Source organism: Pinus tabuliformis, chromosome J (genome assembly GCF_031772625.1).
Source record: "Pinus tabuliformis cultivar Carrire ecotype Pingquan chromosome J, CPIR1, whole genome shotgun sequence".
Lineage (NCBI taxonomy): Eukaryota > Viridiplantae > Streptophyta > Pinopsida > Pinales > Pinaceae > Pinus > Pinus tabuliformis.
Window position 1 is genome coordinate 599655338 of NC_142295.1, and position 27526 is coordinate 599682863.

At 37.4% G+C, this 27526-nt stretch overlaps 1 pseudogene; it reads left to right on the forward strand.

Annotated features, from left to right (window-relative positions):
- LOC149228400 (phosphoenolpyruvate carboxylase-like) overlaps nt 1-27526 on the forward strand; it is a 146478-nt pseudogene that overhangs the window by 31889 nt on the left and 87063 nt on the right.

Genomic DNA, 27526 nt, shown 5'->3' on the forward strand with positions numbered 1-27526 from the left:
AAGTTGGGTTGGAAATTAAACTCAATAATATTTCCAAAGAGCTATTTTATTCCCAATTTTGACACTAGGAAAACCCTCAAATCTGGTCTGCAAAAAGGTGCTACGCATAGAAATTTTTAACACAGGGTTTTCTGCTCTATGCGCCGCGCCACCTGATGCTCGCTTTTGCTAGGATCCTCCAAATGACAAAAAATCAGAATTTTTGGACTTGGCATGAAAAAATATGCTTTTCTACCAATGGCCAAGAGATTTGGACAGGTTTTGAGCCCTCAAAAAGGTCAAAAACACTCAAAAAATGACCTTACTGCCCCTATTTTGACACACAGGAAGCATTGTTGGGAGAACTGAATTTTGGAGGGGAAAACGGAGGCCAAATTGAAAAATTCTACTTGGGTTGGAAAGTAGACAGGAAAAACGTTCTAATAAGAACACGTGTAGTGAATTTGGACACTATTAAGGCCTTCAAAATTGGCTCCAAACAGGCGTTACACATAGAGAAATCAGGTGTGACGCATGGGGAAAATTTTGCCAGTTTGACCAAGTATACTCTGTTTTTCGCCTAGCTTTTGCCAGTTTGACTTTTTCACCTTCTTAATGTAAAATTTGTGAGGTAATTTAATGTAAATGGATGGATCATGATGTAAATATGTCAAATTTTCACTTATGGAGGTAGATTCATCTATCAAAAAGTTGTTTGAAACTGAATGAATCAGTTCCCTAGTTTCTAGTTCTCAATTTAGAATTAGTTGGAAAAGCTCCTAAACTTATGAGCTCGACCCCTAGAGGCTAGGATGAGCTAAGGTGTGTCTATATTATGTTGTTTTTTCAGTCATTATCATGGTTTGACTTTTGAGAAAGCCTTGAGCTTCATTGTACATTCATATCAGTATTTTGGCTAAGGAATTGAGACCAGGGTTTGCAACACTCTTTGGGATCCATGCGGCAATTTGTCTTGGTACAGTGCTTTTCTTTGTAGTTGTGAATTTTCTTATATGTCATGTATGCCATTCTCTATCTTGTTTCTTCTGAACTAAACAAACAAGAGTGTAAGTAGAATCCATTGAAATTGTCGTGCTCTACTTGAAGTTTGCTTTTGTTTCTTGATGTTTTCAGCTATTTGGGGAGGATTCATGGTTTCTCTTTCCCTATTCAACACCTCACCTATCTATTCCTTCCATCTCATTCAATTCAAAGTGCCAAAAAACAATTGCCTACCGTGCCCCATTGATATCTCTGCAAGACTGAGCCTCAATCCCCGCACCCAAAATCTACCTTTCCATATGAGCCAACAAAACACCATTTTATTCAATCAAACTCTCTTGCACTTATACCTAACCTAATATCAGTAGATATTTCAGTCATCTCTAGCCCTCATTGATCACAATTTGCTGAGATTGACCCAGAGAGAGCCCTCTCCTAACTTGGTAGGGCTAGCTACCCCACTGAGCGTGGTTTGATGTTGGCCCTGGATCCTACCTTTTCAGCCTGAGGTAAATCTAGGCCCTAACATGGTGTGCGTATATTTCCTTTGTAAATGGTTTATTAAGAAAAGAGTTCCAATAGAAGGGTTATGCATTAAAATATATGTAACCAAGGTTTAAAGAGGAAAAGGTTATATATGTGCGGCTAAAGGGTTAGCGAAGGTTTTATAAAGGTTATGAAGGGTTTTAAAAGTCCCGATAGGAAGTCATAGATGAAAGGCTTTAATAAAGTCTTATGTGAAGGTTTGAGGGTTGATTGAGGTCCCGATAAGTGGATATTGCCTAAGGGTTAGACTATGTTGGTTAGTCTATAAATTATTACCATTGATGGTTGAAGATTTGACTCCTTGGTGAGTTAAATACCTGGGACAAGTGTGTTTATGCATTTTACATGCATATTGTGGGTGTAAGCGGGGGTAACCCTGGCATCATTTGGTATCATAGTAGAATTGTAATTGAAACAATTGGTGTTAAAACAAAGCAAAAAAATTCCACGTGAAAGAATTGAGAACAAGTTATGTGTCAAAGATGTTTATTGTTGGCATTATGGCACAGGTTTGGAGCTATGGCACAGGTGTTGTCCTTGATGGCAACTCTCTTTGGTAATAGATCTCAGTTCAGGCTTTTAGAATGAAGGAAAATACATATACGCAGGTTCATCTAGACGAAGACGCGTATACACGCGGGTTAGACGTTTCAAAGGTGTGTATGCGTATACACGCACTTTCATGCAAGGAAAAGCGCGTACATGTTGGCGAACTTACCTTTGGTCCGTGGTAGTTATTCCTTGGTATTTGAACCTATGGTTTTGGACCATGGTACCTCGTCAGAAGTGTTGATCCCAAGTATTCGGTCCGTGGTATTGGTTTATTATGGTTTTGTACCGTGGTATTGTGGAAGGCCTAAAACTATAAAAGAGGAAGGAGATCATGTGGCAAGAGATCATCTGAATTATTATTGAATATCTGATAAAGTGATAGATCTGGAATACTGGGAATTGAGTTATGGTGCAGATCTGGATCTAAATGAAGGAGGAACCTTAGCGCAAAGAGAAGGATAAGTTCTATTGATGGGTCATAATCTTTATGCTTGAATGATAGTATCTTTGTATGATTTTGATCTGCTATATGTGGCGCTTGCTTGATCTATAAATCTGATAATTTGGGTTAATTGGTGTTTGAATATTTGAAAGAGTGAATTATCCTTTATAGATCTGTACGCAAGTTCAGTGAAGCGAAGGCGCGTATACACGCTGGTTCAGTGAAGCGAAGAAGCGTATACATAGTTTGTTCCATAGGCCAAAGCATATGCATGCAGATTTCAGGTTATTAAAGCAGCATATATCTTTTGAGTTGTGATCTAGCTGCCTCTGTTTATTGCTGCAGTGTTCTAGGTTCATATTTGGTGTGTGGTTATTGTTACTGTGATCTGGGTATAGTCATCAGAGAAGTGTTTATGTTGATTCAGTTTTGATGCAGAAATTCTTGATGTTTGATTGATGTTATTTGTGGATCCAGTCTGAAAATTTATGAAAGGTGGTCCCTGAAAGAAAGAGAAGGTTGTAGCCTTCTGTAGGCCAGCACCTACGTACTAGTATCTTGGCTAGTGCAAGAGCTAAGGGGGTTGTAGCTCCCTTCCAGGAGAAGCTGGAAAACGAGAGAGGGTTGTAGCTCTCTGCAGGTTGCCACCTGCGTTCTGGTAAAGGACTGCACCAGTACAATTGTAAAAAGAAGTTTCTAATTAAAGAGAAGATAGAGACGAATTGCAGCAAGTAGTTTCACCCACATTGGGTTTCCACCTTATATCTTGTGTTCTTGTGTGCGATTGTCTTTCTGCTCTGCTTTACTATTTCTTGTTACTGGTTATTTGCTTTCGAAACACAAATTAACAATCAACATCAGAAAGTTAAAGTAAATTAAAAAGTTTGCATTATATATGCGGGTTTCCTTCTCCATAGTTGCGTATATACGCAGGTTTAATTAACAGAAGTAGCGTATATCATTTTACTTTGAAAAAGGAATATTTGACTTGATAATACTGATTCACCCCCCTCTCAGTATTATTTCCAACAATTGGTATCAGAGCAGGTTCTTCAGAAGAAGCTTGATTGCTTGAAGAAAGATCTTTCATCATGAGAAACTACGAGAGGGAAGCATCAATTAGGCCACCGATTTTTGATGGGACAAACTTCGTATATTGGAAGGTAAGAGTTACTGCCTATCTTCAATCTCTTGGTACAGAAGTCTGGGATATCATAGATACAGGGTATACTTTTCCATCAGCAACTCCTACAGATCCGGCTGAGAAGAAGAAATATGAAACAAATGCAAAGGTGGTCAATACTCTATTAGGATGCCTATCTCTATCAGAATTTGTCAAGGTAATGCAGTTCAAATCCGCAAAAGAGATATGGGACAAGATTGTTCTGAGCTATGAAGGAGATGATCAGGTAAAACGAGCAAAACTTCAAACCCTCAGGATTCAGTATGAAAATCTCAAGATGTATAATGATGAAAGTGTGGCTAACTATTTTCTTCATGTAGATCAGATTGTTAATTGTATGAAAAATTTGGGTGAAGAAATAAAAGAGGCTGTTGTGGTTGAAAAAGTTCTAAGATCTTTGTCCCCTAGGTTTGAATCTAAAGTTTCTGCAATAGAAGAAAAAGAGAATCTACAAAACCTTAAAATGTCACAGCTGCACGGAATTCTAAATGCTTATGAAATGAGGAAAGGAGGTCCATCAGACAGGAGAGAAGCTGCCTTCAAGGCTTCAGGAAAAGGAGAGTACTATGAGTCAGGACATGTGTCAGAAGAAGAAGAAGAATCAAATTTTGTCAGAAATCTTCAATGGGGTACTGGTAGATTCAGAGGTAAGTTACCTTTCAAATGCTTTGCTTGTGGAAGAGTAGGTCACAATGCTACCAAATAACGTCATAAGGATAAGATTGACAAGGGAAAGGAACCTGTTAGATGGAACAAGAAACAAAATGCAAATAAGAAAAGCTATTACACTCATGAAGACAGTGATGGACTATCAAATAGTGATGAAGATGAACGAGGTAATGACTATAAAATTTTAATGGCTTTTGAAGATGATGATTACATGGATGTTGTAGATGTGTATAGCTTTTATGAAGAGATTTCTAGACTCAAGACATGTTTAGAAGAAAAGAATGTGATCATTGATACTCTACAATTTAAACTTGAAGAAAAAGAAAAATTTCTTGAGAAGTTAGAATGTGAAATTGTTGGCCTTAGAAAATAAATTGAGAAAACAAAGGCTCTTAATCTTAAATTTGTTAAAGGATCTGAAACTCTGGATGAGATTATCAATGTACAATGTTCTCCACTAATTAAGACAGGTCTGGGTTATAATAGAGAAACATCTCAAGCATCGACCTCAAAGAGTTATCTTGATGCAGCAAGGAGGAATGAGCAAAAGCCAAATGGAGATCACCAGGTAAGGCAGGGACGAATTACATCAAGAAAAAACAAAGACTACCAGGTAAACCAGGGGCAATCCATCTTAATGGTGAACAAAAGCTACAACCAGCCACAGGTAAAAACTTCTCAATTTGCTTCAAGAATGGATGATAATAGAAATTACAATCATTTGGATGGTAGATTTGATAATCGCAGAAGTTTCTTCAATGGCCAATGTTTCTCTTGCCATAACTTTGGTCACAAAGTAGGTCAATGTGTTGCATATAAGACAATCATGACTAGAGAAGCTCAAAAACAAAGAAGTATGATTGGGATTACGAAAAGGACCTATAACAACTTTTCGGCACTTGAAAATGAAATTGAATGTTCTATTTGTAATAACTTTGGTCATGAAGATTCTGAATGCAAGAGAAGGTTTCGGCAGACAAAGGAACAAGCCTCAAGCACCAGAACACGGAGAATAAAGGAACCACAACCAGAAAGATGTGGGATAGCTTTTTATGCAGAAGGACAGGAAAATATATGGTACATCGACAGTGGATGTTCGAAGCATATGACAGGTGATAAAGAAAAACTTGAATCATATACTACTTTAGAAAGGGGAAAGAAAGTTTCTTTTGGAAATGATACCCCTGCAGCCATAAAAGGAAAAGGCACTGCTCAGTTGAAAGAAAAGGTCAAAGCTAGAAATGTTTTGTATGTTGATGGCTTGAACATAATCTACTGAGTGTCAGTCAGATGTGCGATCAAGGAACCGAGGTAATATTTCGATCAAATGGATGTAGTGTTCATGATCTTGATAAAGGAAAAATAGTGATCAAAGGTAGAAGAACTCCAAATAATTTATACATATTTGAAGAAGGACAACAACAATGCTATTTGAGCAAGGATGATGAACACCGGTTATGGCACTGGAGGTTATGACATCTAAGCTTTTCACAAATAAGGAAAGCATGCAAATACCAGGCAGTTCGTGGTCTTACAGATATCAAAATTCCAGACAACACAATATGCAAATCATATCAATTTGGTAAGCAAACCAAAACTAACTTCCATGAGAAGGAAGGATCAGCTAGTAGGCCTCCTGAGCTAGTCCATACAGATGTATGTGGTCCATTTAGGACAAGGTCACCTTGAGGAGAAGAATACTTTATATTATTCATTGACGACTTCTACAGGATGGTTTGGTTAGGACTTATGAAGCACAAAGACGAAGCATTCAAAAAATTCAAATCCTTCAAAGCCTTGGCTGAAAACGAATCAGATCACAAAATTAAGTGCCTCGGATCCGACAGAGGTGGGGAGTTTACCTCAAATGAATTTTTCGATTTCTGTGAAGAACATGGAATAAGAAGGGAATTCTCTATAGCTAGGACTCCTCAGCAAAATGGAGTGGTGGAAAGAATGAACAGAACGGTCCAACAAATGGCTCGTGCTATGCTTGATGAGTCTGGAACTCCCGCAACCTTCTGGGGTGAAGCTGCATTTGCTGCAGTTGTTATTCTCAACAAAACAAATGTCCGAGTGAACAACAATCAAACTCCTCATGAGCTCTGGTATGGTGAGACTCCTTCGGTAAAGCATTTAAAAAATTTTGGAAGCAAATGCTATATTAAGAATAATGATGAACAGCTTGGAAAACTTGAACCTAGAGCAGATGAAGGCATTCTCCTTGGTTATTCTGCCCACAACAAAGCATATAAGTGTTACAATAAAAGACTTGGAAGAATTGTTGACAACATTGATGTAGTGGTTGATGAAAAAGGATACATTCCTAGGCAAGTAAATTATGAAAATATCGAAGAGGATGAAGACTACTCTCCAAATCAGACCGATGATGAAGAAGAACCTCAAGAGGCACCAGAGGAACAGATAAGGATAGAAGAGAAGACTCCATCCAGGTACCTTCAGGAGAATCATCTAGAATCTCGGATTTTGGGGCAGGAAGAGGCAGGTGTACAAACAAGAAGAACAATTGCAGAAGCCTCAAGCTATTTGGCATTGCTCTCCTCCACTGAACCACAAAATGTAAGAGAGGCATGCAAAGATGAATGTTGGGTCAAGGCAATGGATGAACAACTTGAGAAGATTGAAAAGAACAACACTTGGGAGTTGGTTCCTAGACCAAAAGATAAGAATGTCATAGGGACAAATGGATCTTCAAAAATAAGTTGAATGAAAATGGGGAAGTAATTAGAAACAAGGTCAGACTTGTTTGTAAAGGGTATGCTCAACAAGAAGGAATAGACTTTGAAGAAATTTTTGCTATCGTTGCTAGACTTGAGGCCATCCGAATGTTCCTTGCTCTCTCAAGCTTTCAGAAGTTCAAAGTATTTCAAATGGACGTGAAATCATCCTTTCTGAATGGAGACTTAGAAGAAGAAGTGTACATTGAGCAACCAGATGGTTTCATCCTTGGGAATGATCCAAATCTTCTATGCAGACTAAAAAAGGCTCTCTATGGTCTTAAACAGGCTCCAAGGGCTTGTTACTACCGTTTGGACAAATATCTTCATCAACAAGGTTTTTCAAAGGGATCAGCAGATAGCAATCTTTATATAAAAATTGAAAATGACAAATTGCTAATACTTGTTGTGTATGTAGATGATATTATCTTTGGAATCAATGAAGAAGCTATGAGTCAAAGCTTTGCCTTGGTGATGCAGAAAGAATTCGAAATGTCCTTGCTTGGAGAACTGACATACTTTCTTGGATTGCAAATCCAACAAAATGAAGGTGGTATCTTCTTGTCTCAAACCAAGTACCTCAAGCAAATTCTGAAGAAGTATGGCATGGAATATTCGAAACTAGTATGTACCCCTATGGTTACAGGATGCAGGCTCAGTGAAAATTATGAATCAGCAGGAGTACATCAACCAACCTATAGATATATGATTGGAAGTCTACTTTATTTGACAGGTACCCAACCAGACATCATGCATGCAGTGGGAATAGTTGGAAGATTTCAGGCAAATCCAAAGGAAACTCATCTTCAGGCAATGAAGAGAATTTTCAAGTATCTTCAAGGAACTCAAAACTATGGCTTATGGTTTCCTAGAGATACAGATCTCACTCTTCATGCTTATACAGATGTAGATTGGGCTGGAAGTGTGGATGACAGGAAGAGCACAAGTGATGGTGCATTCTTTATGGGTTCCAGATTAGTATCTTGGTTCAGCAAGAAACAGAGTTCGATTGCCTTATCTACAGCTGAAGCGGAATATGTGGCTACTGCATCTTGTTGCACTCAACTTCTTTGGATGATGCAAACCTTGCAGGACTTTCAAATCACTTGTACTCCACCTATCTCCATCTTATGTGATAATACAAGTGCAATCAGCATTTCAAAGAACCCAGTCATGCATTCAAAGACCAAGCACATATCGATCAAGTATCACTTTCTCTGGGAACAAGTGTTGGAACAAAAGGTCAAATTGGAGTATGTTCCTTCTAAGGACAAGTTGCTAATATTCTCACCAAACCACTGCTCAGGGAGACATTTGAATACCTCAAAGAGAAGCTGGGAGTAGTTGATGCATCATCTTGCTGTTAAAACTTGTCTGTTTCAGAGAAAAATGGGTGTACGTGAGTTTCCTGAGGAGGATCCGTCTATATATGCCAGTTTGTGTAGAGACAGTCGCATATATGGAGATTTGATGGATATTAGTAGAGACAGGCTCTGGTTGAAGATATTCTGATATGGGTCTGACAGAAACCATCCAGCACAGGTTCAGGGGGAGCAGATAATCTTCCAATAATGCACTGTTGGCATTATCTTAGAAGATTTTGGTTCTAGTTCACAGCTATTGTTGGTTTCAGGTGGAACAGAGGCAAAAGGAGCACAGAAGGAAATCTTGGTTGCTAATCTGAATGGTGATTGACAGATTCTGTTGCTATCAGTTATTGGTGACTTTCATAAGTCTTGTTCTAGATATTTCATCTCTATGTCATGTCTCTCTTTTGTGGTAACTCTTTTATGGTGTCAAGGTCATGTAACGACCTATTTTGGTTTCCCCACTATGCCAGGGATGAACATGTAATGAACTTGGTTGTCATATGTAAATTTCTGATGTATCCCCACTTGGTTGGGTGATGGATGTATGTATTGAGTCTTTTGGTGATAAGAAGGTCTTTTATGATGTATAAGTCATGGTTCTTCTTGAAGAACATCTTTTGCAGATCTTACCTACAGTCAGGGGGAGCATGGTCAGCACAGCAGGGCAAAATTTTCAGCATGTATTTAGGGGGAGCACAACCCTTTCCCCTTGATGACAAAGGGGGAGAATGACTTTGAGGATTTTGGGTTGCCATCAAGTCCAAAGGGGGAGATTGTCGGCATTATGGCACAGGTGTTGTCCTTGATGGCAACTCTCTTTGGTAACAGATCTTAGTTCAGGCTTTTAGAATGAAGGAAAAGACATATACGCAGGTTCATCTAGATGAAGATGCGTATACACGCGGGTTAGACGTTTTAAAGGCACGTATGCGTATACACGCACTTTCATGCAAGGAAAACACGTACATGTTGGCAAACTTACCTTTGGTCCGTGGTAGTTAGTCCATGGTATTTGAACCTATGGTTTTGGACCATGGTACCTCGTCAGAAGTGTTGATCCCAAGTATTGGGTCCGTGGTATTGGTTTATTATGGTTTTGGACCGTGGTATTGTGGAAGGCCTAAAACTATAAAAGAGGAAGGAGATCATGTGGCAAGAGATCATCTAAATTATTATTGAATATCTGATAAAGTTATAGATCTAGAATACTGGGAATTGGGTTATGGTGCAGATCTGGATCTGAATGAAGGAGGAACCTTAGCGCAAAGAGAAGGATAAGTTCTATTGATGGGTCATAATCTTTAAGCTTGAATGATAGTATCTTTGTATGATTTTGATCTGCTATATGTGGCACTTGCTTGATCTATAAGTCTGATAATCTGGGTTAATTAGTGTTTGAATATCTGAAAGAGAAAATTATCCTTTATAGATCTGTACGCAGGTTCAGTGAAGCGAAGGCACGTATACACGCTGGTTCAGTGAAGCGAAGAAGCATATACGTAGTTTGTTCGATACGCAGAAGCGTATGCACATAGGTTTCAGGTTATTAAAGCAATGTATATCTTTTAAGTTGTGATCTAGCTACCTCTGTTTATTGTTGCAGTGTTCTGGGTTCATATTTGGTGTGTGGTTACTGTTACTGTGATCTGGGTACAGTCATCAGAGAAGTGTTTATGTTGATTCAGTTTTGATTTGTGAAAAGGTGATTGGTTGATGCAGAAATTCTTGATGTTTTATTGATGTTATTTGTGGATCCAGTCTGAAAATTTATGAAAGGTGGTCCCTGAAAGAGAGAGAAGGTTGTAGCCTTCTGTAGGCCAGCACCTACGTACTAGTATCTTGGCTAGTGCAAGAGCTAAGGGGGTTGTAGCTCCCTTCCAGGAGAAGTTGGAAAACGAGAGAGGGTTGTAGCTCTCTGCAGGTTGCAACCTGCGTACTGGTAAAGGACTGCACCAGTACAATTGTAAAAAGAAGTTTCTAATTAAAGAGAAGATAGAGACGAATTGCAGCAGGTGGTTTTCACCGACATTGGGTTTCCACCTTATATCTTGTGTTCTTGTGTGTGATTGTCTTTCTACTCTGCTTTACTGTTTCTGGTTACTGGTTATTTGCTTCTGAAATACAGATTAACAATCAATGTCAGAAATTTAAAGTAAATTAAAAAGTTTGCATTATATATGCGGGTTTCCTTCTGCATAGTTGCGTATATAAGCGGGTTTAATTAACTGAAGTAGCGCATATCATTTGACTTTGAAAAAGGAATATTTGACTTGATAATACTGATTCACCCCCCCTCTCAGTATTATTTCCAACATTTATGCAGGAAAGGAAGGATCAAATTCTAATCTAACAGAAAGTAGGCACACAAAGGGGATGTGTAGCAGAACTTGCAGATGCAAGAAACAGAGGACAATCCATTCAAGGTACAGGTGGAATGGTGGAACAAGATCATGTAGAGATCTTGAAGGTGAGGTGATATGTTCTGTTTTGATTTGATTTGAGAATGTGTGTTTGTAAATTGATGCACAGATAACAAAAAAAGAAGGTGTGAAGGTTGCAACATCAAGAGCAAAGAGTGCCTGAATTGGTTCCAGAGGAAAGAACCAAAGAAATGCTAAGAGACTGAGCTCAAAAGAGGAGAGAAGCTTAGTAAAGAATATGTAGCAAGAAGGAGACTTATTACTATAGAGAGATTGTTGCATATCAAAAAGGCAATTCCACAGAGGATGTCGGTAAAATTGCTAAGGGATGAAGGAAGCTGGTAAGAACTTCTAAGTGAAAGAAGAGGTGGTCAGAACCAAGTATTTCATTGTGATTGAAATACAAGAGGACAGTTGTGTTATTGAGAAATTCTGATGAGTTGAATCCTAGAAGGAGCAGAGGGAAGTGCTCAAAGGAGGTTCCAGAGATAGAGAACCAAGGGCTTTCCAAAAGACCAAGTATAGAGGAAAGCTTGGTGAGGTAAGTTGCAATAAGGAGGACTTCTTGTTACAGAGGATTTAATGCAGCTCATAATGAGTGAGTGAGGAGCCCATGAAGATAGAGAAGAATAAGATGGCTACTAATAGTCATAGCAGAGGTTTTGAGGAAGACCATAACAGAAGAAAGATGAAGAAAGAAAATTCCAAGGCAAATGGCAAGACAATGAGTCAAGGGGAAATTAACAAGGAGATTGCAGAGTTAAAAGAACAACTCGATGCATTAAGTAGAATACTTGAGGAAAGCTAGAGACTAGGTTGGGTCTTGAGGAAGAAGCCAGTGAAGTGGCATAAGTTGCAGAGAAGGCTACAGTAGAGGCAAGTGAAGTGGTTGATGGAAAAACTCAGAGAAGTTGAGTTGGAAATGAAAATGGAAGTGTCCATTTGTGAAGCAGAGCAAGGTGAAGTTCTGAGGGAAGATGAAGACTTGAAGACTGAAACTTCAAGTGAGGCCAAAGGGTCAGATGGTTTTAAATCTAACAATTTTTGTATGTTTGTAGGTGAAACATGTAAGGAAGGACAATTTGCTGATATTGTCATAAAGGAGGAAGAAGACAAGCATAATCTAAATTCTGCTATGGAAGAAGATGAGATAGATAGGCCTCATATATAGTTGGGGAAAATATCAAGCAACCAAGTGAAGGGCTTGAGGAGATTGAAGAGGATACCATCGAAGAATTTCTGAGTCATAAAGAGAACTTGGAACAACAAGGAGATATGATTACTAAAGCATCAAGTGAGACCACAAGGTCTTATGTTTTTAAAACAGATAGTTTATGTATGATGGCAGGTATTACAGGAGAAAAGCAACCTTTTGAAGATATCTTCAGAGTAGATGAAGATCTAGAAGTAAAAGGTGACAAATAAAAATTCTTAGAAGAAGAATAATTTGACTACATACAAAAGAAAAAGTCTATGGATGAGTCTATAGAAGTTGTCATAGAGATGAGGAATCAAGATCTTATTTTGATGAAGAATGAAGGAATATTGTCTCAGAAAGGTAATCAAATGATTTTGATTAATGTTATTGATGAAAAACAAAAGCAGGAGAATATTAATGAAGATGATGAGACAAGGATAACTCTGGGAGAAGAGTTATAGAGGCACAGTAAGGAAAAATGTACTGAAGAATAAGGACATCTGCTAAAAGATGTTAAGGAAGAAGAAGTATATGCAAAAAACTTAGCAAAGGGAAAAAGGACATCTGATGATTTATCAATAACAAAGGAAGGTATGGAAAATTGTGTGAAATTTCCAAATTCTACTCCAATTGAAATTATTGAGTTATATAGAAAATTAGACTTTCAAAGAAGGGAGTTGGAAAAACAGAGGATAGATGTTCAAGATAGATTGCTGAAAAAGGAAGACCAAAAAATTGTTATGAATGAAAATCATAAGAAAAAGGAGATGGTAATGAAAGTTCAGCAAACATTGCAAAAGAAGAAGTTCACTACAGTGAACAAGGACAGAAAAACATCGTTAGAGAAGATGGTGTGGAAGAGAGACTAGTTGACAATCTCATGAATTATTTTGAGAATTCAAAACAACATACTGATGTGCTGACAGAGAAGAAAGAAACAGAGCAACAAAATGAATTGTTGCCAAAGGAAGATAAGGCACATAAGCCTTATGTTTTTTATTTTAACAAGTGTTTTGTGAGTACAGGTTTTGTTGCAAATGCTGGAGGATATTTGGCACAGATGAACATCCAAATAAAATTGAAAGAACAAGATTCTATGGAAGAATTTAATCCATGGAACAAAGATGTTAAATTACTGGTGAGAATGCTGGAAAATCATGATTCAGTGCAGACAAAAATAATCATGAAAGAGGGTAAGGATGAAAGGGGGGTAGCAAGAATAATAGAACAAGTAAGAATGAGAGGAATAGTAAGAGTAAGTGATAGCATTCGACAACTCCAAGAAGAAGAACAACAGATTGAAGAGTTGGTGGATAACAGCAACAACCTGAAACAAAGAGAAAGAGGAAGAAGTAAGTGGAAAAGTATAGATCAGTCCAAGGATGTGTTGGAGATGGGAATTGAATAATTATGGTAATTAAGGATGAAACAGGCCATAGGGGGGAAAATGATAGTAGCAGGAAGCATGATCAATCAGAGTATGAACCTAATTGACAAGGAAAGGAAGATGAAACAGAAAACAACAAAAATACAACAACAGCAAAGGTGCAAGACATTTGGGTAGCTACAAACTAAAGTTTGGCAGCCTAGAGGTTTTTTATCAACACATGAAAACACATGATTAGGAGATCATGAATATTTTCTACTTTGGGAGTCTAATGCAGGAGCATTCAACCCAAGGGAAAATCATTGTATTTTAGTAGACATAGGGGGTCATATATTTTAAGGAAGTTGGATTCCTAAGTGATGAATTAATGTAACATTTAGGCTTTTGAGTGAGTAGGATAAGAATTAATTACATAATGTGAGGATGTTTGTAAATTCTCTCGAATAAAGGAGAACATGAGTGGTTAATAATGAAAAGAGAGTTAGAAGTCAATTATAACTCTTAAAGGTAGTTTCATGATTCGAGGAGCTAAAGAGATTTCTTATGAATTAAATGAAGTTAGAAGTGGAAATAGAGGACTTTTAGGAGTCAGTTAAGTAGATTTAGGATTTGAACCAGAATTGGTTCAGCAGAACCTTTCTGGTATAAATGTAAGGCTACAAGCAGAGTAAAAGGAAAGGCCATTGATATCGAAGATCAGGCCTGTGAGAGACAGAGAGTCTCAGATATGTAATCAACTGTTCATATTTATATATACAGAGGTTTATTCCTAACTGTGTAATTGTGCGAATGAGTATTTAATGAATGAATTACATTTAAAGTTGTGAATTCGTAGGTTCTGTAACAGGGGTTGCAGGCATAGTTCTGAAGGAAACGTAAAGGAGCAGAATGATTCAAAGGAATCATAAAGGGATCTTTGAATCCAGTTGAAGATTAGAGTGAAGCTATAGAAAAGCTGTGAAGTGGGAATTCGTAGAGGAGTTAAGCTTAGAGAAAGTTGAGCAGCGGAAGAGAAGAAGTCAAAACCCTAAAGGAATAACCCAAAACCATAGAGAAACGCTAAAGAAACAACGAAAAAAATAAAGAAAAGGACGAGGGAAGAAGCGATTCGTTGAAGTTTAAGTACCTTTGAATCTTACAGATCAACGGCACAGGTGACAAGGAATGAGAACCATCGATCTCATAGATCGACGGTCATCGAATGATGAAGGAGCATGGAAGATAATTAGCGAAGAATAGTGTTCAAAGGCAGGAAAATGGATTTCGAGCAAAAGGAAGAGCTGTAAGTAGTTTTTACTGATTGGCTCTGATTCCATTCATAACTTGACACGTAGCAGAGAAGTAGGGAAGGGAAACCACTTCATCAGGTGGTTAAACTCCATGCTTGTGGTTTATCCAAAATTGGGTTGAACTACCAGATCTACTAAGTGTAGATCAACGACAGAACATTAATATGCAAGTTGATCACTGATCGGAGTTTGAATGGAGTTGTGTCAAGGGAGAAGTAATGCGATGAGTAATGGAGTGGACTCGATGGGGTTATATGGCATAGTTAATATGTTTTGAGTTCCGGTGGTTAATCGCATATCGGAAGAGATGGGGAACCACATGTTAATGTGGCCTGCAAACTATAGCGATTGTGATTAGCGAAAAGGTAAAGCTTGGTAAATGTGCCAAGGTTGTGCCAAGGCGGAAAAGGTATGGTGTGCGTATATTTCCTTTGTAAATTGTTTATTAAGAAAAATAGTGCTGATAGAAGGGTTATGTGTCAAAATATATGTAACCAAGGTTTAAAGAGGAAAAGATTATATATGTGTAGCTAAAGGGTTAGCGAAGGTTTTATAAAGGCTATGAAGGGTTTTAAAAGTCTCGATAGGAAGTCATAGATGGAAGGCTTTAATAAAGTCTTATGTGAATGTTTGAGGGTTGATTGAGGTCTCGATAAGTGGATATTGCCTAAAGGTTAGACTATGTTGGTTAGTCTATAAATTATTACCATTGATGATTGAAGATTTGACTCTTTGGTGAGTTAAATACCTGGGACAAGCGTGTTTATTCATTTTACATGCATACTGTGGGTGTAAGCGGGGGTAACCCTGGCATCACTTTCCCCACCAAAATCCCTTGATTAGTGGATCTGGTCCCTAATATTAGGAATCTGCATTAAATGGTAGGGAACACATTCCTAGATTTTCCCAATCATTTGAGCTCTACAATTTGTGTCATAATTCCATAATATCTTGTTGATTTATTATTTATTATTGGTCCTCCTATAGTAGAGACCAAGTCCCTAAATTGTTTCCTCTTCCAAATCTTCATAATCTGCCCAATATTCTCATAATATTCCACAAAATTAAATAATATTAGGCATAAATATGCAATTATTCATAAACCTTCCTAATGAGTATATTAAAATTAAAAATACATTATCTAATGTAAGAAGAGAGGTTTAATATGCTGAAGGATGGTTAGATGGACCTCAATTTATGTTTAATTTATAGGCATGAGCCTTAATTTATGTCTAATTTAGAGGCCCATCATACCCCCCTGCTGAAAGTGTTGTTCATCCTCTGAGCAATTTAGTGACCTCATTGTGCCTCATCCATGGCCCTAGTGGCCTCTCTCTTGTGTATTACGAATCTTGGCTGTAAGTTCTGCAAGGACAAGCCCAGAAACATATTTGTGCAAAGAAAAATCATTGTTTCTTGAGACCATTAGCATGCTTTCTTGCCCTTATTCAAGATAGGTTCTTGAATATTTTTTAGTTTAGCAAGGTCTTCCATATCCTTATCAACCTTATGCTACCTTATTCTACCATTTTGACACCTCTAAAACCTTCAAACTTCCTTTAGATGAGAACTAGGACATCCTGTAGTAATTCCTGTCAAAACTACAAGAAACCCTGTTAAAACTAAAGAAAACCCTTTTTGAGCATAAATGATATTCTGAGCCTAGGAAAATCCCTCAACTCGACACCCATGCCTTTTTCCCATTTTTAGGCCTTGGGCAAAAGCTAGAAAGATATTGAAGACCTCTTGGAAAACATCTTTTCATCACTCTAGTTTGAATTTTTTTTTAATGGTGAATGCCTCATTTCCTTTTGTTGCCTTCCTCTTCTCTCTTGTGGCCTAGATGAATGCCTAATGGCCTTGGAGTTCTCTATTTTGATTAGGTCTCTCTTAAGCTGTACCATTTTGCAGTTTAACATAATTTGTTCATTTCTTCGTTCTTGTAGCAACATTTTGTCTTCCTGTAGTAGTCATTCATCCTCTTTTAGGGTCTTCTAACAGTATGGAAGTAATGATAAATGTTGAAGAGGGATTGGATGATGATGTTAGGGCTTAAAGGGAGTAGTGTAGATTTGTGAAAATGGAGAGGATGCTCTGTTTCTTTTTCAAGCTTGAAATGGGATGGATGGATGATGAATAGATAGTGAATATGAAGTGGATGGAGGGCTTGGAGTGCTATGGTGACTTGGCCTTTGCAAAAAATTATTCTTTTAACTGTTGTCCTCATTCCTTGAAATCATCACCCTTCATAATTTGACTTTTCAACATTGCATGAGTGAAGGAGTGAGCTACAATTAACTATTTGAAAGTGGCTAAGACTAATAACCCATCCTTAGCTTATAAAACCTCATCTCTCATGCATTGACAAAAATTTCTAACTATAATATGCTCAAGAGAAGAGTTCAAGAATATTGCATACCTATACCTACCTGATGGTTGTTGGAGAGACATGCATGCTGCTGCTAAGTTGATGTTGATGTGCAAGTGCTGGGGCACCTATATCAAGCTTCATAAAGAATATATGACCCATTTCTCCATCATATTTCCTCTTGTAACTTCTTCTTGACCTTCCTGTAGATGTTGTTTGTTGGAGAGTGAAGTTCTTATTTGTATTTTTTGCATGTGTTTTTCTCTTCTTTTTTTTCCTTTGATGTTTTTCCTTGATGTGCAGGAACTGGATGGTGATGCTGATGATCTTGATGCTACTAATAAGCTCTAGAGGAGCTTCTTTGACCTATAGATCTCCATGTTGAAGCTGACTGCAACTTATGATTTTTTGTTTTGTGGGACACGCTGCTACAGGATTTTCTACAAGATGTCTTGTAGTTGCCCCTCCCTCAAATTTTTTAATCATTTCTTCACTTCTAGAGCTTGAGGATGGTTGGAATGGGTATATAAGGGGTCTAGGTATTGGTGCATGAGAGGTATAGCTTTCAGGTGTTGTCCCCTTGTTCTCTGTCTTCATCCTCTTTTGTCTGTTTTTTTAATCTTTAAAAACTGTAAGTTTTTTGAAGCTGACTTTATTGGATGAATGCAGGGGTGATCATGGTGGAGAGAGGCATGGTGATGAGTTGGTGAGGTAGAATTTTTTTTTTTTTTACATAAGCAGGTCATCCCCTTGCTCTAAGGTTACTTTTTTTGGATTCCCAAGCCACTGTAATTCCTATAGGATCATCCTGTAGGTTTTCAGGAAACCTATAGAAAACACAGAACCCTTGCAAACTAAGCTAAATGAGTAGAAAAATGGAGGGAATGATGGAATGATGAAGGATGTGGAATGGAGAAATGAAAACATGAACTGTATACGTCCCCTTTGATCCTCTCTTGTTGCTCTGATCCTCCTCCTACAGACTTGCAAACAATATTTTCAAAATTCAAGGTAGCCTCTTGTAGCAGACTTTTTTTGTCCATCTCTCCCAAACAGTAGAATGGATTGACCTGAAACTTTTTGAGCATGTTTCCATCATCATTATTCACCTCCCCATAAAACATTTTTGGTCAATGGCTTCATGGATATCGAGAAAAACTAAAAATGGATGAAGGTGATGGAGGCCAATTTCTTCGAAACCATGCACTGGAATTTGCTGAAATTTCTTGTGCATGTTATCATCATCCATATGAATCTCCCCATGAAACATATTTTTAAATTGATGCACAGATATCAAGAAAATGAAAAAATGGATGTAGGTGATGGAGGCTGATTTCTCGAAAACCATGCACTGGAATTTACTAAAAACTTTTGAGCATGTTACCATCATCCATATGCATCTCCCCCTAAAACAGATTGTCAAATAGATGCATTGTTTTCAAGTTATGGAAAAAACAAATATCTACTCTATGTATTTTTGTTTCTTATAGTAAACCAGAGTCTTCCTGTATTTTTTTAGGACAACAAGAAAACTGAATGGGAAAATCTTGAGAATGATGGGTGGATGATGGAAATAGATGATGGTGATGGATTAGCATGGCCTTGGGCTTGTTGGAGCATTTGAGCAAAGGAGGAGAATGTCAAAATTTGACTTCTTTTGACTAGGTTTGACCTATTTTTTCTTTTCTTTGGTGGAAACTTGTTTTTGTTCCTTGTAGATGTTGGAGAGCACCTAGATTCATCAAAAGGATACATGGAGCAAGGAATTTTTATTTTTTTATTTTTATCTTTTTTTCCTTGTAGGCCTACTAGCCGCCTCAATGAGTTTTTCAACTAGTAGGTGTGCCTAGGTGCCTCAAAGGAGGATTTCACCTAGGATTTTTTTTTCTCATTTTCTTTTTTCCAACCCATTGACCACCTCATGGAGGTTTTCAATCAATGGGCCAATCTGAGGCACCTCCAAGGAGGTTTTCAGCTGATATTTTTATTTTTTTCCTCTTATTTTTCAAAAAAAATAAAATTACACTACCCTAATTGAAAAACAAAATCACTTTCAAGTATAAGAATACTTCCAATGGAGCCATTTGCATATCAAGATGACAGACAAAATGATGTGTAGGCTTGAGATGTATGCCTTGACATGTACCTGGATTTCAAATACCAAATGATTTGACTTTTAAAGGATCAAGCATAGTTGAAGAAGAGAGTGATGTTGCATCTTGTTGATTTTCTAGAACCAAACCTCAACATAACTTTGATGTCCTTAGTTTTCTTGCTTATCTGGATCATTATTCATGTTTTCTTCTACCATGACCTTCAAATATTCCTCTTTTTGTTGATTTTTCTCTTGAATACATGGAGGATTTGATGGTAACCATGAGGGAGCTCTCTGGATCTCTGATTTTGATGTTTGCTCTTCATCAAGTGCAGCCCACGATTTTGTGGTCTTCTCATTTAAATATTCTTCTTCTAGATATGGTCCTTCAATGATATCATGGTAATCTCTTTTTTGAAATACTCTTCCTGAGCTATGGTGAATACCATTGATCTCAAGAGAAGATATTTGGAAGTGTTAAACCTCAACATTGTAAGTGGGCTGAGCTACTTCAATGTGTGGCTTTGGAAATGGTGGTACAAGTAGTTGAGTGGGAGTTGATATTTGAGATGGATATGATTGGGGTTATGGTTGTGGTGGAGGTGAATGGTAGGGATAACATGGAGTTCTATATGGAGGATATTCAGGATATTGTGGATGACTCCCATAAGTTCCTTATTCCAATTACTTTGAGATGGATGTGCATAAGATTGAACTTTTGAATTAGGCTCTTGCATCATGTCAAGTTGAATAGGATTCCATGGTCCTCTTGGAGCTACATAACATAGCTACATTGGAAATTGACTTACTCCATTGTCCTCTTGGTGAACATCCTTCAACCTTGGTAATTAGGAGCAACATTTAACATCATGTAATTCTGCATGGACAACATGAATATCAACGTATTCTTTTTTCTATTTTGTATTCTTAACATGTCTACTTGTTCACTTAGATTGCTAAGAATTTATGCTTTAAAGTTATCAAGCAAATTTCCAAGTTTAGCTTGACTTACCGATCTTGATGTTGATTTACTTACTCTTTCCCTTCCTCTTGATATGTGTTTTCATGTTTCACAAATTTCTTCAAATGATAGCTGGTATACATCACTTCTACTCATGAGATCAAGGAGGTCAATCCACTAATCCCTAATTGTTCTAAGTAAGAGGGTTTTTAGTGTGTCAGATCCTAAATGATGCAATTTTTCCCTCTTAACATTATACATGAACCTGTCTATTAGATCCTGAAGGCTCTCATCTTTTATTTGATTCATTCTAAAGATTTCTTCCTTAAGATCATGATATTTATATTTTTCTAGAAATATCTTTTACATATCATTCCATGATCTTATTGAATTATTCCCTAAACTCATGAACCATTTAAGAGCCCTATCCTTCAATGTTGCCAGAAATAATCTCAATTTTTTAGTTTTTAATAAGTAACCATAAGATCTACATACAATTTCAAATTCAAAGAGAAAGGTTTCTGTATCCTTTGACCTTAGACCATGAAATTTTGGAAAAAATATGGAGGGATGTTCTTCATGTGCACGCTACCATCGGTATCTTGAATGGGAAATCTGAGAGGATCTTCCTCATTGTCATCATCTCCATCCATTTCTTCTACATTCTTTGACATCTCTTATTCTTGTACCTGCAAAAGTGGATGCTGATGCGGCTCTTACTGCACCACGTGATCAAATGGGGGGTAGGTTAGTGTTGGATATTTTTTGTTTTTTTATGATTGAATGAAAACACTAATGCAATGCACTTTCCTATTTTTGAAATGAAATATGCCTAATGCATTTATTTTTTTGTTTTTGAAAAAAGTAAAAACAAATGAATCAACTAGGGAAGAAAACAATGCATATTTTGAAACGTCCTCAGAAACGACGCCAAAAAGTGATGAGCTTTAGTATTGCAAGAAGAATGTTGCAACTCCCAAGGCTACCAACTTTAATGATCAACCTGGGGTTTGTACAAACTTAAGAGGTATCAGCACTATATGTGCAGCATACAATGTGTCCTTCCTTTGTTGTCATGATGTAATGAAGTGCATGTACTAATGTCAAATCCTAAACTAATTGCAAAAAATGAAATTTTTGAAATGGAACCTTAACTATTGCAAGAAAGAAAGTACATGGAAAGAAACCTATTCAAATTGCATAAAGATCATGAACTAAATGTAAAAGAAACTGAACTTAACCCTATTTATCACATGTGATTATTTAAACTAATTGAGCATGAAATTAAATCTAGAGAATACTAATTGTTGTGTGCATGTGTAAATATAAAATAACTCATTTTTTATATCTTTTTACTTTATAAATGAAAATGCTAATCTTTCCTTGATCTTTGGCAGGGGAGACAAGTGTGGAGCAAGAGGGTTAAAATGGTCTTGATGGCATAGAGGTCAAGTAGAGGCCTAATCCCAGCTTCAATGATGATTTTTCTCAATTCGGGCTCAAAACAAGCTTTCCTACAGGATGCTACAGGATTTCCTACAGGATGCTACAGGATCTCCTACATGATCCCCTGATTTACTACAGGATGTTACAAATTTACTATATGAAATTATAATTCATTGAATGACCAAGAAAATAAAATCCAAATTGGTTGGGACAAATTTTTTTATTGACTAAGATGTTTTAGGTCCCCATTCCAAGTGGAATCACTCAAAAAGACCTCTGTTAACCCATGCTAAAAAATATAAAAACATTACTAGTCGAAAATCTAGAAATTCAAGAACTAGTGAGCTAGTAAACATAAAAAATGCCTAATATAGTCAAGTGAAAATGTAGTGGGGTAATTTTTGTTGTGAACTATAATTATTTTGTGATCTAATGCAATTGGAACCAAATCGATTGAAGCTCGTTAGCATGCTCTAAAAAACAACAAAAAATTACTATTCTTTGCCACAAAGGAGTTCCAGAAATCTAGATTTGGGAATAAGAAAGCTAATCCAAGTAGATAAATGATTACTATGACCTTCCAAAGATTTTCGAAGGATAAAATGATGCTTTTGATCATACAAAATAACTTACATTAACCATTTAACTCAATCCTACAACAAGAAATCATTAATACTAAATGCAGAAGTAGAAGGAAATAAAAGCAGAAGATGCATGTGAATAAGAAGTGAAAAGAAGGAAAAAAAATGATAAAAAAGGGCTTTGAGGCCCCTGGGATGGAAAATTCCAAGGAAACTCAGAGACTTATGGAGGAGAACAATATTTAGAAGCTGAACATGACACCAATCTTCATTATTTTGATCAATACCATTGCATCCTTGCGAGAAAATACAATGGAGCTGCAGAAATATGAGTTATCTCCACAAAAACACGAATGAAAATCTATCCCTAGAGGAAAATTAGACTTGGTACTTATACAAAATGATTAGGAATCATTCCCCATGAATGGAGGAATATTTCCCCACCAAAATCCCTTGATTAGTGGATTTGGTTCCCAATACTAGGAATTTGCATTAAATGGCAAGGAACACATTCCTACATTTTCTCAATCATTGGAGTTCCACAATCTATGCCATAATTACATAATATATTTTGATTTATTATTTATTATTGATCCTCCTATAGCAGGGATCAAGTCCCTAAATTATCTCCTCCTCCAAATCTTCATAATCTGCCCAATATTCTCATAATATTCCACAAAAATAAATAATATTAGGCACAAATATGCAATTATTCATAAACCTTCCTAATGAATATATTAAATTTAAAAATACATTATATAATGCAATAAGAGAGGTATAATATGCAGAAGGATGGTTAGATGGACCTCAATTTATGTTCAATTTATATGCATGGACCTTAATTTATGTCTAATTTAGAGGCCCATTAATGAGTTCATGGAGTGAACCCAGGTGTGTGCAGTCACCAAGTGAAAGTCTCAAGGGAGGCTCCGAAATGGGTGTAGGACAAAATTTTGAGGGTGTTTGTAGCCACTACAACATATCTGTAGTCCATCAGATGTACCCTTATGACTATGCTAGATTTATGTAAAAGAAAAGTTACAATAACCCTTCAAGCAAAGGTTATCCCTACAATATAGGCCACATATATTGAGATGGATTGCAGAAGTATTTTTAGGGATAGTGGATTCAAAGGAGGATAGAACCTAAGTAGAATATTAAGAAAAAAGAGAGGTTTTATGTAAGGTATGGACTGGCATAAAGAAGCATTGATTCATTGCTTGGAATAGTAGTGTGATTGGTGCCTAGATCTACGCAATTTGAGGAGTAAAATTATAAAATAGATGGTAGATATTTGGAGCCATAGATCGTTCAGGATTATGACTAAAGGTGGGACGATTTGAAAACCCCATGGAGAGTGGCAAGAGAAATTGATTTCTCATAGAGTTAGGGTATTTTTGGTATCCATAGGAGTAGACTTATAAATTCACAAAAGAATTAAAAGTGGGCAGATCCGAAAGATGGGAGCACTATTCACAAATATAATTGTAAACAATTTTTTTTCACAATTTAGGATGCAGTGCAGGATAGTGTAGATGAAGACCTCAAGTGTGGGATCATGATAAAATTAATCATGATCTATTAGGAAATTAATTTGGAGCGCTATTTTAGGGGTTTCATATAAACAAATTCAGTGATAAGAGGGTTTCCTGAGAAGCTACACCAAATCTCCATAGAATAACAGGGACTTGGTGTAATGCAAGTATGAGTACTTCTGACATAAATTGAGGCTTGTTGATGTACTCTCCCTATTTGAGAGGGGTGAGCATTGATTTTGTCCCCTCAGGTTGAGAGGGAGTTAGGTTAATCACAATGTTCTTCTTGTGTCGAGTACTATCAGTGGGCGCAGGATCCCCCAAGGGTAGTTTTGGGGCTAAAAGCTGATATTTTGGTCTAATTTTGTAATCCAAGTGTAAGGACTCTGCATTTTGTGGTCGTAGAGCACGTAGGTGTTAAAGAGTCATAGGGTTGTCCGCCATTATTTTGGAAATGTGATGTCGGCTATAAAATATCTAGCCATGGTCCACAGACCATGCGATTGTATAAATAGAGCTAATCTCTAAGTAGTTAGAATCAATGAAAAAAAAATCATGAAGGATTGAGTCATAACTTTAGAGAAGAAGTCTAAGTTTCGGTTATAGCGTAGGTGGACACTCTATAGCTGAGTGCGCAGAGTCCTAGAAGTTTGCAGTTGAGTGCGCAGGGCGGGACAAGTATGTAATCATCTAGAATTATCAATAAAGAGAAGTATTCTATAATTTCTGCGTCTTTATTACCTATTTACGCATCTGCTATATTGGATATGAATTTCACTTATAATGCTTATATGATGGGTGAATATATGTAAATGTGTTGGTTAAGTGAATGCAATTAAGAACATCTATTTACACAAAGCTAACTAAGATCAATTAATAAAATAAGTAAGACACTTAGCCTAGTTTGGGAGATATCATAGTTCGCTGCCCTAGCAGTGTGAAAGTCCCTAAGCCACAGGCTAGGGCTACGTGAAAGCCAATTGTACCCTTTCATGAAGGTACTGAAGGGTGGAACAGAGGGCGATGCAACCTTACGTGAGGGAAGGTATAGCCAGAATAAAACTGATATCACAACCATCTCAAGGGTGTAGAAACTTGGTTCCAGCATTCCCCCATACTGCTTTGGGTGAGACTTCAGTCCGCGCTCCATGGGCTAATGCCGAAATGGCCAGTGGTGTAGGGATTTGTTTGTCTAACTAACGCTAAACCTAGGTCAGGCCCCATCAAGCCAACAAATGGTTCCATTTCCGGGATGACAATCTGCATAAGAGATGTGTGATGTCGTATCACTAGAATCTAACTAAGAAAGAAATAGAAGGTTGGTTGGACAGAAGGATTCATGAGTTCACAACACAAGAAAACAAAAACCCATGAGTATCAAAAGAATAGTGGTTTTACTGATACTTGTATACGGGGATCCACGAAATCTTTTTCTCCTCCTTTCCTACTCAACTATACGAGTGGATCGCGAAGCTAGAAGATAACAAAGGAAGGTGGAAACTTGATGGTCCTATTGTGTGGACCCCAGAGCTAATGTGAAGGTTGGAAGCATCAGAGGATAAGATTGCCCGCACTGTCAATCATTGGCTCGATCGCATCATTGGAGGATTTGTGATTGAATTCACGGTCGACACCTCAATTAGCTATAGCGAGGCAGAGTGATGATTTTTCAAAGGACCGCGAGGTAAGTACATAAAATCTTTGAATACTTGGATTAAGATGTTTTTGTGCAAAAAACAAGTTATGCAGCTACCTTGATGTTCGAGACTACGTGAAGTGGAAAAACTTACAGGAACGAAGGAAATAAGGGTCCGGAGTATAGCCCCTTGATTTCACCTCTGCAAGGAGACAAAGAAGGAATAGCGAAGGTCTCTCTACAAAGTTTTATTCAGTTAATAAGACAAGGATTCCCATGAATACCACCTTCACCCACACCACCACCAGCTTCACCACCATCACCTCCAACTTCACTCGTACCACCTCCACCTCTACCACAATTCAGTATGGCAAACACCCTGAAGTTTCCTTTATTCAAAGGCTTGGGAAATGAGTACCCAGACCAATTTTTGTTTGTTGTGAGGGTTGTATGGGAATCTCAAGGTGTTACAGATGACCATATAAAGAAAGCGACACTAGTTAGTGCTCTGCAAGATCGTGTGCTAACCTGGTATATTAAGTAGTCCAACGATAACCTGAATGTTAGAGTAGTAGACATCCAAGCAGCACTCGTAGGCCTAAATCTAAAGTGCAATCGATTGTGGGATTCAAAGAGATTGCGATGCAACTAGGGGAGACACCTTGGGAACTAGATTAGAGGTTGAAATGTATGATCCGTGAAGTCAACATGAATTTGACAGATGGACAACATTGCAAGTGGTTTGTGGCTTCACTACTACCACACTTAAGGAGTGTGTTGTCATAGCAGAAGATAACAACTTAGCCAGAGGCCTTGGAGATCACCATGATACTACATGAGACTCTGATGCAGGATCCTAATTTAGGAGTCCAGCAAATCCATGCACAGCTGAAGAATTTGTGCCTTGAGATGTGATGAGCCCTAGAAATGGGTAATTATATGGGCTCATTTTACCTCTTAATTTAACTTAATCCACAATTTTCATTAGTTTATTGCATGTTTTTTATCATATTTATGCTAATAGAGTGAATTGGGTTAGTCATTATGCCAAAAATTCTAATGTGTGCTTTATGCAGATTTTTGGTCAATTTTGAGACAAAATCAAAGGTTTAATGAGCATTTCGCAACCAAATTCGTGGAAGAACAAGGGAGAGGATTTGTAGGAGGGTGTCCCCTTCATTTATGAGCCCTTATCCCAAATTCTCCATCAAAAAATCGAAGCACAAAGCCAAGTGGCAGCCAAGCAAGTCAAGTAGGACCACTGTTATCTTCAGTTCTAGGAAGCCGAGTTCCTTGATTTTAGGAGGACTGTTGGAGGTCCCCATTTGTATAAATAAGAAGGCTTAGGGCCTCAGTTTAGTTAGTTATATTTTAGTTATATGTTAGCCATTTGATAGTCTATTTTCGCACTTTAGTGCAACCTTGTACTCAGCTTAGTTTTGAGCTCCTTTTGTAGACAGTTTTGTGATGTAACTATTATTTTCTTATCAATGAAGATGAATCCGGTTTTGAACTATCATTGATCTATCCTAGGGGGCTATAGCTCTTGGGTTTGGGCCCAGCCCAAGTTCCCAGTACTTCCTTTGTGTACTTTTATGTGTTTTTATTGCATTCATATAATAATTTATGTTATTTAGGTTAAATCTTGCTTTGTTACTTAGGTTGTTTTTGATGATTAAGATAATTGTTCTTGCTTCAGGTTGATTTGATATTTTGATGATAGAAAATATCCACAAAAAGGCTACCAGGTAGGCCTTGATCTCCTTTCTCCCTCCTTGGGACCATGAATTGAGACCAAGGCATTCTTGCTGCCACAAAAACACTGTTTTTGCCTTCCAATGCAATTGCTAGTGTTAGATTTCGAGTTGGAAAGGTTGATATCGGTTGTTATTTCATGCTTAGATCTATTCTTGCTTAGTTTCCATCACTTTCTTGCATAAATTCCTGTCTATAAAGTTCTGTTCATCATTTTTTGGTTTCTAGGTCAGATTAGGTCAAAAATAGATAAATCTCTGTTTTCTTAGTCATTGCTTGGGTCAGTTTTGGAAAGAAGTGTGAAAAACACCTGTAAGACATTTCAGCCTATCCTTCCTCCATCATACAACCTGATCTAGTCTCTCTCTCAAGAT